Raw genomic sequence first — 15,747 nt, forward strand, 5'->3', positions numbered from 1 at the left:
TCTGAAAAGAAGAGTTGCAACACAAATCGACGAGATGACGTTGCAAGATTCTCAGGAAATGAACTACGATAGCAAGCTCCAAAACATGAGCGGGTTCTACTACACACATGTAAACACGCTGTCCCAGACAAGCATGACCACATAGTAGTCTTATAATAAAACACTACCGAGTTTAGGTGGGGAGCCATCATCGAGGATATCAAAGTCCTTGCATAAGGCATGCTCTTAAGAAGGAACTTCTCCTCCTTGAACAAGTCACTCAGTGGCTTGGTGTGCTAGGAAACACATATAGAATGGAGGTAGCGAGCCTGTCAAACCATAGCATACTTCGCACATGCATGAATGACTTGGGATGGTACCAGAGGAAACAAAAACAATCTTCCTCGAACTCATGGCGGCAACTTCCACCAAATGCACATGAATCAGAGAAAGTCGCTTCTTTCATCCAACATATGCTTCACGAATGGGACATGAAGATAATGCTTTTAGAAGTTTCCAACACTAGCGGGATGTTCAAAACGAATCATGGAGGAGATAAAAATGTTGTTGACGGGCTCAACAACAATTCATCCAGGTTTCCATATAAGTGGAATTCCACAATTATGTGAACAAGGTGATAGCATTGGTCAGACCCAAAATATATAATGGTGTGTATGCTCGAAGAAACAACCACGAGTAAAACAACATTACGAATATCGTTGGTTCTGATTTGATTTGAGGATAGCCCATACTCTAACCAAAGATTGGATAAGATGATAGGTCCATTAACTGATCACGAGGGTCAATCAATGAAAATACCATCTTTCTTCAACACACTTACAAGATATCCCTTAAAATGAACTAAGTCGGACAAGCTTTTATCTTCCAACTCTCCAAGTTGTTGTTTAGCTTAAGCAACTAGCTCAGGGGTATCCAACACATATTCTTGGATAAAGGGGTGGTTTATAAGAAACCAACTTGATCACGAACTCAACATAGCGGTCAGGTGACAACCTGGTAATACCTCCGAGAAGATATTCGGAATATTACGAACCACAGATATGTTATTAAGCTCAAGAACAATCTTGCCTTTCAAGGCAGGATGACATGATCAAAAGAGCGAGGGTTTGGCAAAATCCTAACTCATCGATCAATGAGTGCACCAGAAATAAGGACTAGGTTGCACGATCAATCTTAGAATGATGATTCAATAACCATCACGATAAGAATGAGAATATTGTCCATTTACTACCAAGCAACGATTTGCTCGGAGTATTGATTTCACACATCACAATTCACTTGTCGGCATTCCGGTTACAACAACACGATGACCGAGGAATGTATGATGATGGTGAGAAGTATCACTGCATCAAGAATTCATAAGAGATGGTGCAATTCCTATGATATTATTGACATAAAGAGGGCAACACTCCAAGGTAGAACAGAACAAAAGCTGGATTGGCATTTTGACCTGCGGGATACAACTACTTTGACCCATTCCTAGATATGGATGAGGTACTGGAGTTTGTTTCTCCTAGCCATTACGGAATAGAATGGCTTGTCGGACCACAAGAATAAAAGGAATCGATAACACGAATGCACGACTACTCCTGACTACAAATTGATAGTCGGAGGTCAGAAAACAACTAATGAGGGACAACTCAAAGAACATATGATTTTCTGAGTTATGGATGCATGTATTAGCATGTCGAAGGATTTCAACATATTTCTTCCGGATAACCCATGCAGGAAGGTTGAACTGGCAGAGTCACAATATAGAATGGTGAACTCATTGAGAGCACTCCTGTTGTGATCCTTTGATCCAACAAACTTCTGCCATAAGTGGTTCATAGTATTTGGAAGAAGGAAATACCACGGACCTCGAGGACTAATGCAAAGGTTACTAATAACCTAAAGGAACGAGCAAACACTATCAACATGAAGTAAGTAGGGTGAATCTCGGGTTCAAGAACCTAGGAATAGAATACCTCCTACTAAATGGCATCACGGGATGCTTTCGAGAATGGTGGCCAAAATCATCACATCGGAACACAAAACATGGCTAGATTACTAGGTGACTCCCTAAAACACCCAGGGTCATAATAATAGCCCCAACATATATACCGAGGCAATAGAGTACCTCAACGCACCGGTTGGTGTGCTTATTCTGACCAAAAAGACATCGGGAATGGAAAGAAAGGATTTGCAGATGCATCAGACTATTTAGTAACCTGGGATGAATTGGATAGCATAGCGGCTGTAATTGCTTAAAAGATTCGAGACAACCTGCAAAAATGGTGGCATAGCCACTCAACATCACAAACTCAAGGTTCTGAGGCCAGCTATGAACATATGGAAGTAGTAGGAACTGAACTGAGGCTTGAACTCAACAATCCTAGGCAACTATGGTTTAGTAACACGTCATCCTGAGAGATAGAAGAGAAGCCTAGTTCTTAACCCCGTAGAAAAGATAAGATGACTCAGATCAGAAGGTCATGAGGATAATGTAACACCCCGGATGTAACTTTCCCAATTTGTACTCCAACTCTTCCCTTTTCCAGCGTTAAGTTATATTTATTTCCTCGGGTTCGGGTTTTGTCTCCGTGTGTTGTTGTCGTTGTCATGCTTCTCATATCATGTCATCATGTGCATTGCATTTGCAGACGTGTACGTCTCATGCATTCGAGCTTTTTCCCCGTTGTCCGTTTTGCATTCCGGTGCTTCGTTCTCCTCCGGTGGTCATTTCTAGCTTTCTTTCGTGTGTGGGGATTAAACATTTCCGGATTGGACCGAGACTTGCCAAGCGGCCTTGGGTTACTACCGGTAGACCGCCTGTCAAGTTTCGTATCATTTGGACTTCGTTTGATACTCCAACGGTTAACCGAGGGACCGAAAAGGCCTCGTGTGTGTTGCAGCCCAAAACCCACCTAACTCTACTCCATCATCTAGACCATTCGATCACGATCGCGTGGCCGAAAACCGCACCTCATTTGGACTCTCCTAGCTCCTCCTATGCCTATAAAAAGATTCCCTTCCGAAATCTCGGGTCTCCTCTTCCCCGAAACCCTAAAAACTCCCTTCTCTGCGCCGGACAACGTCCGTCCCCGACCGGACAAACCGCCGCCGCCGCGCACGCCAATCCGCGCGCGCCACGTGGCCCCGCCGCCACCGCCGCCGCGGGCCCTCTCCCTCGCGTCACCGGGCCGTGCCCCGCCTCCCGCGCGGCGCCCTCGTCCTTAGCGAGCGCCGCCCGTGCCCGCTCGCCCCGGCTGCCCGGCGAGCTCCGCCGCCGTCTGCCTCGCCGCCTTCGACGCCGGCCGCCGTGGCCGCCGCCTCGCCTCCGCCGCCGCCTTACCTCCGCCGCCGCCGCACCCGACCGCCGTGCCCGCCGGCTCCGGCCTCCCTCTCTCCGGCCGCCATGCCGTCCAACTCCGGCCAGCCCATCTCCGGCGACTTTGAGCTCTCCGGCGAGCCTCGGACTCCATGCCGCTACAGTACCCGCGAGATCCCGATCTGGATCTGAAAATATCTCAGGGTTGACTTTTGCCCGAAACCCTAATCCATGTGCCCATGTTCGTAGCTCCGTAACTTTGCATCCGTAGCTCCGATTCATGCATATAGCATTTCAAAATGTTCATCTCAGAGAGTACATCATTTCATTCCATTGCATAATTTTCATTTGAGCTCATCTTGATGCCCGAAATGCTGTTAGAAGAGGGCTACTTGAGATTATTGTCAGATCTGTTACTCCGTTTAGCACTTTTGTCATTTTTGCCATGATTAATGTGTGCATGCTATGCCCATGAGTTCTACATATGTTTTGTTAAGGGTTTTGCCATCTTTCCAGAGGTGCAACCCATGTATTTTTGTGATGTGTGTGGTGACTTGTGCAAGCTTGCAAAGTGGTGCACTTGCTAATTCTGTTTTCAGGGACTTAGTGATGCCATATGTTCATGTTGTTTCCTAGTGATCCGTGCCTCTGTTGAGGATGATCAGTAAGGATGTTTTGTTAATCTCGTAGTGCTCTATCCATCCATGTCTTTTTTGCAATTATGGAGCACCCTAGCTTGAGTCAATCGATCTCTACTTTTGCTACTTTGTGAATCTAGGCAAATTGTCAACTTGTTTGCAATTTTGCCGGTGATGTTGTAGTTGATCCGTGCATGCTATTCTATTGTTATTTCCATTTCTAGCTTGCATTTTGTGCCTTCTTTATGGGTGTATGCTTGTCTTGCCATGACTTGCACCGTAGTGAGTGCATCGATCTCGTAAACATGCCTACTTGAGTTATATTTCAGCATGTGTCAGTTTTTCACTGTCTGAAAACTGATTATGTTTTTGCTATGTTCATGTGCTTGCAATTGTATTTTATGATCCCTTTTGGCTCAAGGTCACTAAGGGACTTTTGTTAAGCTCTTTGAGTAGATCCATGCCATGCTTTACTTTGCCATGTTCAGATCCTGTAGCATGTAGTTTTGTTGCTCCGAAGAGGGCTACCTGATCTGAAATTCCAGACAAGTGTTAATTTCACTAAGTCTGAGATCTGTTAGCCATAGGCATTTTTGCCATGCTTGTTTGAACCTGTTAATGGATGATTTGGCCGTAGCTCAGTGCTAGACTTTTGTTAAGAATCTTGTGTGCATCCCTGCCATGTATTTTGTTGTCATGTTTGGGTGATGTAGCATGTTCATCTCATTGCATTTAGATGCCTACTTGCTGTAAATCGCAGACCAGTGTCATTTTTGAGTCGCTTGCCATTTCCAAACCGTAACTCCGATTCCGGCGTTCTTTATATCGTTTTCAAGCGATTTCATATCATCTTTCCAGTGGCACAGTTGGATTTCCATGTTGAGTCCAGGTTCATGCATTTCCTGTCATATCTTGCATTTTGCATCCCGCATCGCATCCCCCATAGCATATCATCTTTGCATTGTGTTGTTTGAGTTTGCACGTGGTTGATTGTATCGTTGTTGCTTGTTTGTCTTGTTTGGGTAGAGCCGGGAGACAAGTTCGCTAACGAGGATCCCATTGAGTTTGCTTTCGACAATCCAGTCAACTCTGACAACTGTGCAGGCAAGATGATCATACCCTCGAAATCACTACTATCTTTGCTATGATAGTTTGCTCGCTCTTTTGCTATGCCAATGCTATGATGCCTACCACATGCTTGCAAGCCTCCCAAATTGCCATGTCAAACCTCTAACCCACCATGTCCTAGCAAACCGTTGATTGGCTATGTTACCGCTTGGCTCAGCCCCTCTTATAGCGTTGCTAGTTGCAGGTGAAGATTGGAGGCCGTTCCTTGTTGGAACATCTATTTACTTGTTGGGACATCATTATATTGCCATGTTATCTTAATTCATCTATATACTTGGTAAAGGGTGGAAGGCTCGGCCTCTCACCTAGTGTTTTGTTCCACTCTTGCCGCCCTAGTTTCCGTCATATCGGTGTTATGTTCCCGGATTTTGCGTTCCTTACGCGGTTGGGTTATAATGGGAACCCCTTGATAGTTCGCCTTGATTGAAGATTTTCCAGCAATGCCCAACCTTGGTTTTACCATTTGCCACCTAGCCTTTTCTTTCCTTTGGGTTCTGCAGACTCAAGGGTCATCTTATTTTAAACCCCCCGGGCCAGTGCTCCTCTGAGTGTTGGTCCACCTGTCAGTTGCCGGTGGCTACCAGGGGTAACTCTGGCTGGCCTACCCGTACCTAAGACAATCTGAGTGTGCCCTGAGAAAGAGATATGTGCAGCTCCTATCAGGATTTGTCGGCACATTCGGGCGGTGTTGCTGGTCTTGTTTTAACCTGTCGAAGTGTCTTGAGTTACCGAGATACCGAGTCTGATCGGAACGTCTTGGGAGGAGGTCTATTCCTTCGTTGACCGTGAGAGCTTGTCATGGGCTAAGTTGGGACTCCCCTGAAGGGATTGAACTTTCGAAAGCCGTGCCCGCGGTTATGGGCAGATGGGAATTTGTTAATGTCCGGTTGTAGATAACTTGAACCCTAATTAATTAAAATGAATCAACTGAGTGTGTTACCGTGATGGCCTCTTCTCGGCGGAGTCCGGGAAGTGGACACGGTGTTGGAGTAATGATTGCGCAGCTTGCTCTCTAGATTCTCGCTCGCGCTTTGCCTCCTCTTCTCGCTCTCTTTTGCGAATAAGTTAGCCACCATACTTGCTAGTCGCTTGCTGCAGCTCCACTTATATTTACCTTGCCATACCTATAAGCTTAAATAGTCTTGATTGCGAGGCTGCGAGATTGCTGAGTCCCTGTGGCTCACAGATTACTATTACACCAGATGCAGGGCCTGATGATTCCGCTCCAGCAGACGCGTATGAGCTCAAGTGGGAGTTCGACGAAGACTCTCAACGTTACTATGTTTCCTTTCCCGATGATCAGTAGTGGTGCCCAGTTGGGGGTGATTGGGACCGTTATCGCATGTTGGGTTCTCTTTTATTTTGGCACCGTAGTCGGGCCATGAGTGTTTGGATGATGTAATGTTATTTATGTACTTGATTAACGTGGCGAGTGTAAGCCAACTATGTTATCTCCCCTTTATTATTTATATTACATGGGATGTTGTGAAGATTGCCTTACTTGCGACATATGCCTTCAATGCGATTATGTCTCTAAGTCGTGCCTCGACACGTGGGAGCTATAGTCGCATCGAGGGTGTTACAGATTAGGAGTAAAAAGAGCCTTACGTTCCCGTCCACAATCAATTCCCTTATATAACTAAAGCATTTCTAGACACGACTTCCACCAGCTTGGCTTGGTAATCCTACAGGCAGTCAGGCTCTGATACCAAAGCTGTCAGGACCCCGATCCTAAGTCACACCGATCTAGCATGTAACACATCATATCACTTTGCGGCCTCACGCACGGTATTCCCACGGGTGCCACCTTACCTGGCCTGGGACCGTTTGCGCCTTTTGGCTCACGTATATGATATTGTCGCTAGCATCCATATGACAAGAACCCGGGCCGACATGACTAGTCATGAATCCAAAGTGGCACTAACTTACGGGGACAGGCATACATGAATCAACATCGAGCATGTCGGTCAACAGCGTGTGAATCCGGGTTGTAGCACTGGGATAACAGGACTCCGGTGAACCGGGCTGTAGCAGGCTAGGCAGGACTCCGGATGTCACTGCATGACATTTCCCCGAAGGGACAGACACAGGAACGAAGTGATTCACATGCCGGCCAGTCTAAGTGTTCCGGAGCAGTAGTACTGGGCTAGCAGTACTCTGGTAAACCGGGCTGTACCAGACTACCAAGGCTCAGTGGATGCACTAGACTACATTTCCCCATCAGAGAGGCTACCAAGGATAAACAACTAGGTTGTCGGATCCCACACATACCAAGCATTTCGATCATACACACAATATGCTCGATATGTGCAAATACAACATGGCATCACAACAAGACTCCACGACTCAGAGTATTTATTCATTAGGCTCCGAGTGGCCAAGTATTACAAACATGGGTCTCATGACCCAACATACAGAGCATACAAACAACAAGCACATGCAGAAGCTTAACTTGTCTGATTACAGACATCTACAAATGAAGAAGGCTGAGAAGCCTGACTATCCACCAAATCCTGCTGAGGGCACACGATCGTAGCTGAGGTATCAAGCTAAACGTCGAAGTCCACACGGAATTACTAGCGAGACTGACGTGTCTCTACAAAACATAAATTAAGCAAATGTTTGTACAAATGTACCCAGCAAGACTTACATCAGAACTAACTACATATGCATCGTTATCAGCAAGGGGGGTGGTGGAGTTTAACTGCAGCAAGCCAGCTTTGACTCGGTGGATGTCTTAAACTACGACTGCAAGTAACTCTTTTGAGGTGGCGCACACGAGTCCACATATTCACCATATCAATACACCACTATGGATCCGCTCTCGTCTCCCTACGAGAAGGCCATCCATAGCACTCACGCTTATATTGCGAGTTTTAGAGTATCCACTTTCACTTGTCTATGAACTGTTATAGGCAACCCAGAAGTCCTTTACCATGGACACGGCTATTCAAATAGACCTTTTATAACCCCGCAGGGGTGTACTTCTTCACACATGTTTCCACCACTTAGCGTCTCCACACGACATGTGCTCGGTAGACTTCAAGCGAAAGCCGACGTGGGTGTAGACCATGACCTAACTAACCACACAAGTCTCTAGTCTAGGTTTATCGCCTATTCGGGTTCCATCCGTGAGGAGATCCGGCCGGAGTTTTGCTCACAGCCCCAAATGATGTGTGCAGGGCTCCCGAGACACCAAACGGGAGCCCGGTACACTGTGCCACGGTGTATGTACCACATCATAGCCCACCCCTAGGGTCAGCCTACGCACGGCCGCCAACACATATCCTACAAACACTAGAAACAAGTTGCAACTCCTGGACAGAGAACAAGGGCGGTTAATAAGTCGAGCGGGGTCATATTTCAGGGCCCAACGTGTGGTAGTAGCTTTTCATGGATCACAAACACAGAACTCAGTTCCTGAGGACGGTTTCAATGAGACAACCCACCATGTACTCCTACATGGCCTCTCACCGCTACCTTTACCAAATCGTGTTCACACACTTAGCTCACACAGTAGGACATGTTCATCACCATTCCAATTCATTCCCGATGAATCAGACCCAACCCAACTCTAAGCAGTAGCAGGCATGACAAACAAGCATGAATGAGTAGGCACATCAGGGCTCAAACAACTCCTACTTATGCCAGTGGGTTTCATCTATTTACTCTAGCAATGACAGGTCATGCAGAGGAAAAGGGGTTCAGCTACCGCAATATGAAATAGTTGAATCGTTGTTGTCCTAATGTAGTAAAAGAGAGCAGGAGCGAGAGAGTGGGATTATATCGGAATGAACAAGGGGGTTTTGCTTGCCTGGCACTTTTGGAGATAGCATTGAGTGTTCATCAGTGTCAACGATCACAACGTCGAAACAACGTCTACCGAGGGGGAACAACACCGGCAACAGAGAAAGAAACACAATCAATGCAATGCACAATATGATGCATGATCATGACATGGTAAAAATGAGTGTGTTGGGCTAATGCAACTAGCAACGCAATTAAGTGTAGTTGGTTTGAACCCAAGGTTCAAATTCAAACTCCACATATGGTTATTTAAATGCCATTCATTTGATTTATCCTAAATAGTAGCTATAAGTTGTTCTAACATGCATGAAAATGGTGCAGATGGATAGATTGAATTTTTATGATCATTTTTCATATATAATTTGTTTGATTTGGAGTTACGGATTAATTCCTACGAATTTTTGAAGTTAGCATTATTTTCTGAATTTTCCAGAATAAGAATAAATCCAGAAATTAATTAACTGCATCAGCATGACGTCACTTTGATGTCAGCAGGTCAACTGGGTCGCCCAGGGTCAAACCTGACGTGTGGGGTCCACACGTCAGTGACACATGGCTCGTTAGTGTCACTGACTGGTGGCCTGGTCAACGGCCACGTCAGCAGAGTCAATGCTGATGGGTGGGTCCCACTGTTTATGAACTAAACTAAACAAAAAATAAAACTAACCTAAACAAGTACAGGGGCCCACAAGGCAGTGGCTCTAGGGGTTAGTTAGAGCATCATTAGTGGCTAATGACTGGCCATGTCAGCACTGCCGGCGATTAGTCGCCGGCGACCTCAAGTCGCGGCGGAGCCCGCACGGCAGGCCACGGGGATGGCGGGCGAGGGCACCAGGAGGTAGCCCAGGCCCGTGTGCATCTAGGGGAGGCCGCGGGGCCGTTTGGGATGGCCTGTTGCCACGGTGGTGGCGAGGTTAGCGGCGGTCAGAGCTCGGTGATTTGCGCGGGTGGCGCTGCAGGGTGCAAGCGGGCAAGGGGAGGCGCTAGCGAGGCTCAGCGCGGGGCGACAAACATGTTACGCAGCACGGGATGACCAAATGGTCGCCGGAGCGATGCCGGCGACAAGCTCGAGCGGAGGCGAGCTTCGGCCATGGTGGAACTACGGCCTAGAGGGTGCAAACGCGTGGGGTAGAAGAGGGGTTAGAAGCAGGGGCTCACGGAGAGTGCAGCGGTGGCCTCGGCGTGCTTGGGGAAGCACTGGAGCGAGCGGGGTGGTGAGAGGGATCTCCGGTGGCCCGAGGAGGAAGACGATGGCGGGATGACAATGCAGAGCTTCCGGTGAAGAGTGGCTGGACGGAGAGGACGAGGGAGGCGTGGCGATGCTCGTGGACACGTCGAAGAGGCTCGGGGATGGCTGCGGCTATGGCGAACGGCGGCGACGGGCGCGCTCGGGTGTGGCACGGGAGAGAGTAGAGGAGGGGGGAGAAACGCGGGAGAGAGTGAGGGAGGTCCAGGGGGTGCGTGGCGTCGCGAGGGAGGACCAGGGCGATGACGGAGCACGCAGGCAGGGTGGAGGTGGCCGGCGTGTGGCTGCGCGCACCGGGCACGCGCCCCTGCCTACTGGCGCGAGGAGGGAGGCGACAGGAGGCGCCAGGTGGCTGGGACAGTGAGCTGGGCCGGCTACAGGTAGGTGGGCCAGGTTATTCTTCTCTCTCTCTCTCTCTTATTTCTTGTTTTCTATTATTCTGTAGACTTAGGGCTTTATTAAAAATGCCAGGGCATTTTGAAAAATCATGAAACTAATCATGGCTACTTTTTAGAATATATCCCACAGTAAACATTTTAGTTTATGATTATTTGAGCATTTAAAATATTTTATAGCATTTAAATTCCCAAATGCAAATAGAATATGATTTAATTCCTAGCCCAAATATGTCATGTAAAAATGTGCAACACCTTTGGTTATTTCTTCCAGCATTTTCCAGAAATGATGAACATTTTTGAAAACCATTTGGGTTTGCTGAAAATATTTTAGGTGAACCTAGTGCATTCCTTTGATGCTAGGGGTTTGGTCAGTCCCCATTTCAAGTTTCTAAGAAATTTAAACATGATGCAAGATGATGATGTAATGACAAGCAAGGCCAAAGCTAGGGCTGTGACACAAACATATGCAACACCACAAACATACGTAGATCTAGTCCATAAAAATTGTGTACGTTGTTGGAGGGAGAAAAAAAGTAGATCTAGAACATAAAGAAAGCTTTCCCCTTACTTAGCTATCAAAAAAGGAAATTTAACCACTTAATTTGGGTGAGTCTATGGTGCGAATGAGATGAGGAAAAGGAGGCAGCCGAGACCAAGCTTGGTAGAGGTGGAGAGAATGAAGTGGGGAAAGTGAGTGTGGTAGGTGGCTGTCAAAAATATCTAGCTGCTCTCAGGTTACCAATGGCACACCTCCTAGGAATGCGCCATTGGTAATCAGGGTTACCAATCGCGCACCTGGTGTGTGGTGTGCCATTACTAGTTTTGAAAAAAAAATTGTTAGTAGTGACACACCGTGGGTGTGGTGCGCCATTACTAGTTAAAACTAGTAATGGCGCACCAAACCACAGTGTGCCACTGGTAAGTCTGGGGAGGGGGGGTGTGCCCAGGAGAAATTTAGCGGTGGCGCACCACACACAAGGTACGCCATTAGTAATATAAACATTAGTGGCGCACTTGTGACGCCCCCGATTCAATCGTACACTAATCGTACACGCAAACGTGTACGATCAAGATCAGGGTCTCACAGGAAGATATCACAACACAACTCTACAAATAAAATAAGTCATACAAGCATCATATTACAAGCCAGGGGCCTCGAGGGCTCGAATACAAGAGCTCGATCTTAGACGAGTCAGCGGAAGCAAATATATCTGAGTACAGACATAAGTTAAACAAGTTTTCCTTAAGACGGCTAGCATAAACTGGGATACAGATCGAAAGAGGCGCAGGCCTCCTGCCTGGGATCCTCCTAAACTACTCCTAGTCGTCGTCAGTGGGCTGCACGTAGTAGTAGGCACCTCCCGAGTAGTAGTAGTCGTCGTCGACGGTGGCGTCTGGCTCCTAGGCTCCAATGTCTGGTCGCAGCAATCGGGTATAGAAAGGGGGAAAAGGGGGAGCAAAGCAACCATGAGTACTCATCCAAAGTACTCGCAAGCAAGGAGCTACACTACATATGTATGCATTGGTATCAAATGAAAAAGGCTATCATATGTGGACTGAACTGCAGAATGCCGGAATAAGAGGGGGATAACTAGTCCTATCAAAGACTACGCTTCTGGTAAACTCCATCTTGCAGCAGGAGAAGAGAGTAGATGGTAAGTTCACCAAGTATCATCGCATAGCATAATCCTAACCGATGATCCTCCCCTCGTCGCCCTGTGAGAGAGCGATCACCGGTTGTAACTGGCACTTGGAATGGCGTGTTTTATTAAGTATCCGGTTCTAGTTGTCATAAGGTCAAGGTACAACTCCGGGTCGTCCTTTTACCGAGGGACATGGCTATTCGAATAGTTCAACTTCCCTGCAAGGGTGCACCACATTTCCCGACATGCTCGATCCCATTTGGCTGGACACACTTTCTGGGTCATGCCCAGCCTCGGAATATCAACACGTCGCAGCCCTACCTAGGCACAACAGAGAGGTCAACACGCCGGTCTAAATCCTATGGCGCAGGGGTCTGGGCCCATCGCCCATTGCACACCTGCACGTTGCGTACGCGGGCAGAAGAAGAACTAGCCCCCTTAATACAAGAGTAGGCTTACGGTCCAATCCGGCGCGCGCCGCTCAGTCGCTGACGTCACGAAGGCTTTGGCTGACACCACGACGTCGATTGCCCATAATTGTCCCCGCGTAGATGGTTAGTGCGTATAGGCCAATGGCCAGACTCAGATGAAATACCAAGATCTCGTTAAACGTGTTATCTTGAAATAACCGCAAACACCGACCAGGGCCAGGCCCACCTATTTCCTAGGTGGTCTCGACATGCCCTGTCACTTCGCCACAAAGATCCACACAGAGGGCCGTCGGGAAAGTATGTCCTTTCTGCCCCCAATTCATGAATCAACCGCGGGTACTCCTCGAGCCAACCCGACTTTAGTCATCACACGTATCATGTATAAAGTATATAGTATATACCCGTGATCACCTCCCGAGTGATCACGGCCGAGTAGTATAGCATGGAAGACGGACAAGAGTGTAGGGCCACTGATGGAACACTAGCATCCTATACTAACCATTTAGGATTGCAAGTAAGGTATCAACAGTTGTAACAACAATGAAAGGCTATGCATCAGAATAGGATTAAAGGAAAGCAGTAACATGCTACACTACTCTAATGCAAGCAGTATAGAGGAGAGTAGGCGATATCTGGTGATCAAGGGGGGGCTTGCCTTGTTGCTCTGGCGAGGAGGACGTGTCATCAACACCGTAGACGAACTGGGGGGGGGTCTGCTAAGTCTCGAGCTAGCGTTGGTTTTCCCCGAAGAGGAGGGGGTGATGCAGCACAGTAGCATAAGTATTTCCCTCAGTTTTTGAGAACCAAGGTATCAATCCAGTAGGAGGTCACGCGCAAGTCCCTCGTACCTGCACAAAACGGTAGCAACTCGCAACCAACGCTTAGGGGTTGTCAATCCCTTCACGGTCACTTACGAGAGTGAGATCTGATAGAGATAATATTTTTGGTATTTTTGGTATAAAGATGCAAAGTAAAAAGTAAAAGCAAAAAAAGTAAAATAAAGTAATGGAGATTGATATGATGAGAATAGACCCAGGGGCCATAGGTTTCACTAGTGGCTTCTCTCAAGAGCATAGATATTCTACGGTGGGTGAACAAATTACTGTTGAGCAATTGATATAATTGAGCATAGTTATGAGGTTATCTAGGTATGATCATGTATATAGGCATCACGTCTGTGACAAGTAGATCGACTCCTGCCTACATCTACTACTATTACTCCACTCACCGACCGCTATCCAGCATGCATCTAGAGTATTAAGTTATAAACAGAGTAACACCTTAAGCAAGATGACATGATGTAGAGGAATAAATTCATGCAATATGATAAATACCCCATCTTGTTATCCTCGATGGAAACAATACAATACGTGCCTTGCAACTCTTTCTGTCACTGAGTAAGGACACCGCAAGATTGAACCCAAAGCTAAGCACTACTCCCATTGCAAGAACTACCAATCTAGTTGGCCAAACCAAACGGATAATTCGAAGAGACTTGCAAAGATAACTCAATCATACATAAAAGAATTAAGAGAAGATTCAAATATTATTCATAGATAAGTTGGATCATAACCCCACAATTCATCAGTCTCAACAAACAGACCGAAAAAAGAAGATTACATCGAATAGATCTCCACGAGAGAGGGGGAGAACATTGTATTGAGATCCAAAAAGAGAGAAGAAGCCATCTAGCTACTAGCTATGGACCCGAAGGTGTGAAGTAAACTACTCACACTTCATCAGAAGGGCTATGGTGTTGATGTAGAAGCCCTCCGTGATGGATGCCCTCTCCGGCGGAGCTCCGGAACAGGCCCCAAGATGGGATCTCGTGGATACAGGAAGTTGCGGCGGTGGAATTAGGTTTTTTGCTCCCCTCTGGTCTAATAGGGGTATGTAGGTATATATAGGAGGAATGAGCACGTTGGTGGAGCTCCGAGGGGCCCACGAGGCAGGGGGCGCGCCCCCGGGGGGGGGGGGGGGGCGCCCTCCACCCTCGTGACCTCCCCGGAAGTCTCCTGGATCACGTTCGGTGAGCATATCACGTTCCTGAAGGTTTCATTCCGTTTGGACTCTGTTTGATATTCTGTTTCCTCGAAATACCGAAATAGGCAAAAAAAAACAGCAATTCTGGGCTGAGCCTCCCGTTAATAGGTTAGTCCCAAAAATAATATAAAAGTGGAAAATAAAGCCCAATATAGTCCAAAACAGTAGATAAAGTAGCATGGAGCAATCAAAAATTATAGATATGTTGGAGACGTATCAGGCATCCCCAAGCTTAATTCCTGCTCGTCCTCGAGTAGGTAAATGATAAAAAGAGAATTTTTGATGCGGAGTGATACTTTGGCATAATTTCAATGTAAATCTTCTTAATCATGGTATGAATATTCAGATCCGAAAGCTTCAAGACAAAAGTTCATATTGACATAAAAATGGTAATACTTCAAGCATACTAATCAAACAATTATGTCATCTCAAAATAACATGGCCAAAGGAAGTTCATCCCTACAAAATCATATAGTTAGGCTATGCTTCATTTTCGTCACACAAAGATTTTCCCAACTTCTATACCCCCGATGACAAGCCAAGCAATTGTTTCATCCTCAAATAATCTCAAACTTTTTCAACCTTCACGCAATACATGAGCGCGAGCCATGGACATAGCACTATGGGTGGTATAGAATATGATGATGGGGATTGTGTGGAGAAGACAAAAAAGGAGAAAGTCTCACATCAATGAGATATGTAGATGCCCATCAATTGATGTTAATGCAAGGAGTAGGGATTTCCATGCAACGGATGCACTAGAGCTAAGAATGCTCAACAAAAGAAAACTATTGGGTGTGCATCCAACTTGCTTGCTCATGAAGACCTAGGGCATTTTGAGGAAGCCCATCGTTGGAATATACAAGCCAAGTTCTATAATGAAAAATTCCCACTAGTATGAACAAGACAACTTATGAGACTCAATATATTAAAATCATGGTGCTACTTTGAAGCACAATATACGAGACTCACTACATGAAGAACAAGGTGCTACTTTGAAGCACAAGTGTGGAAAAAGAGATAGTAGCATTGCCCTTTTTATTTTCTCCTTCTTTTTTTGGGCCTTTCTTTTTTTCTTTTTGGCCTTTCTCTCTTTTTTTTGA

Source organism: Triticum urartu, chromosome 6A, assembly GCF_056163025.1.
Source record: "Triticum urartu cultivar PI428250 chromosome 6A, HENAU_Tu73, whole genome shotgun sequence".
In the NCBI taxonomy this organism is placed as follows: domain Eukaryota; kingdom Viridiplantae; phylum Streptophyta; class Magnoliopsida; order Poales; family Poaceae; genus Triticum; species Triticum urartu.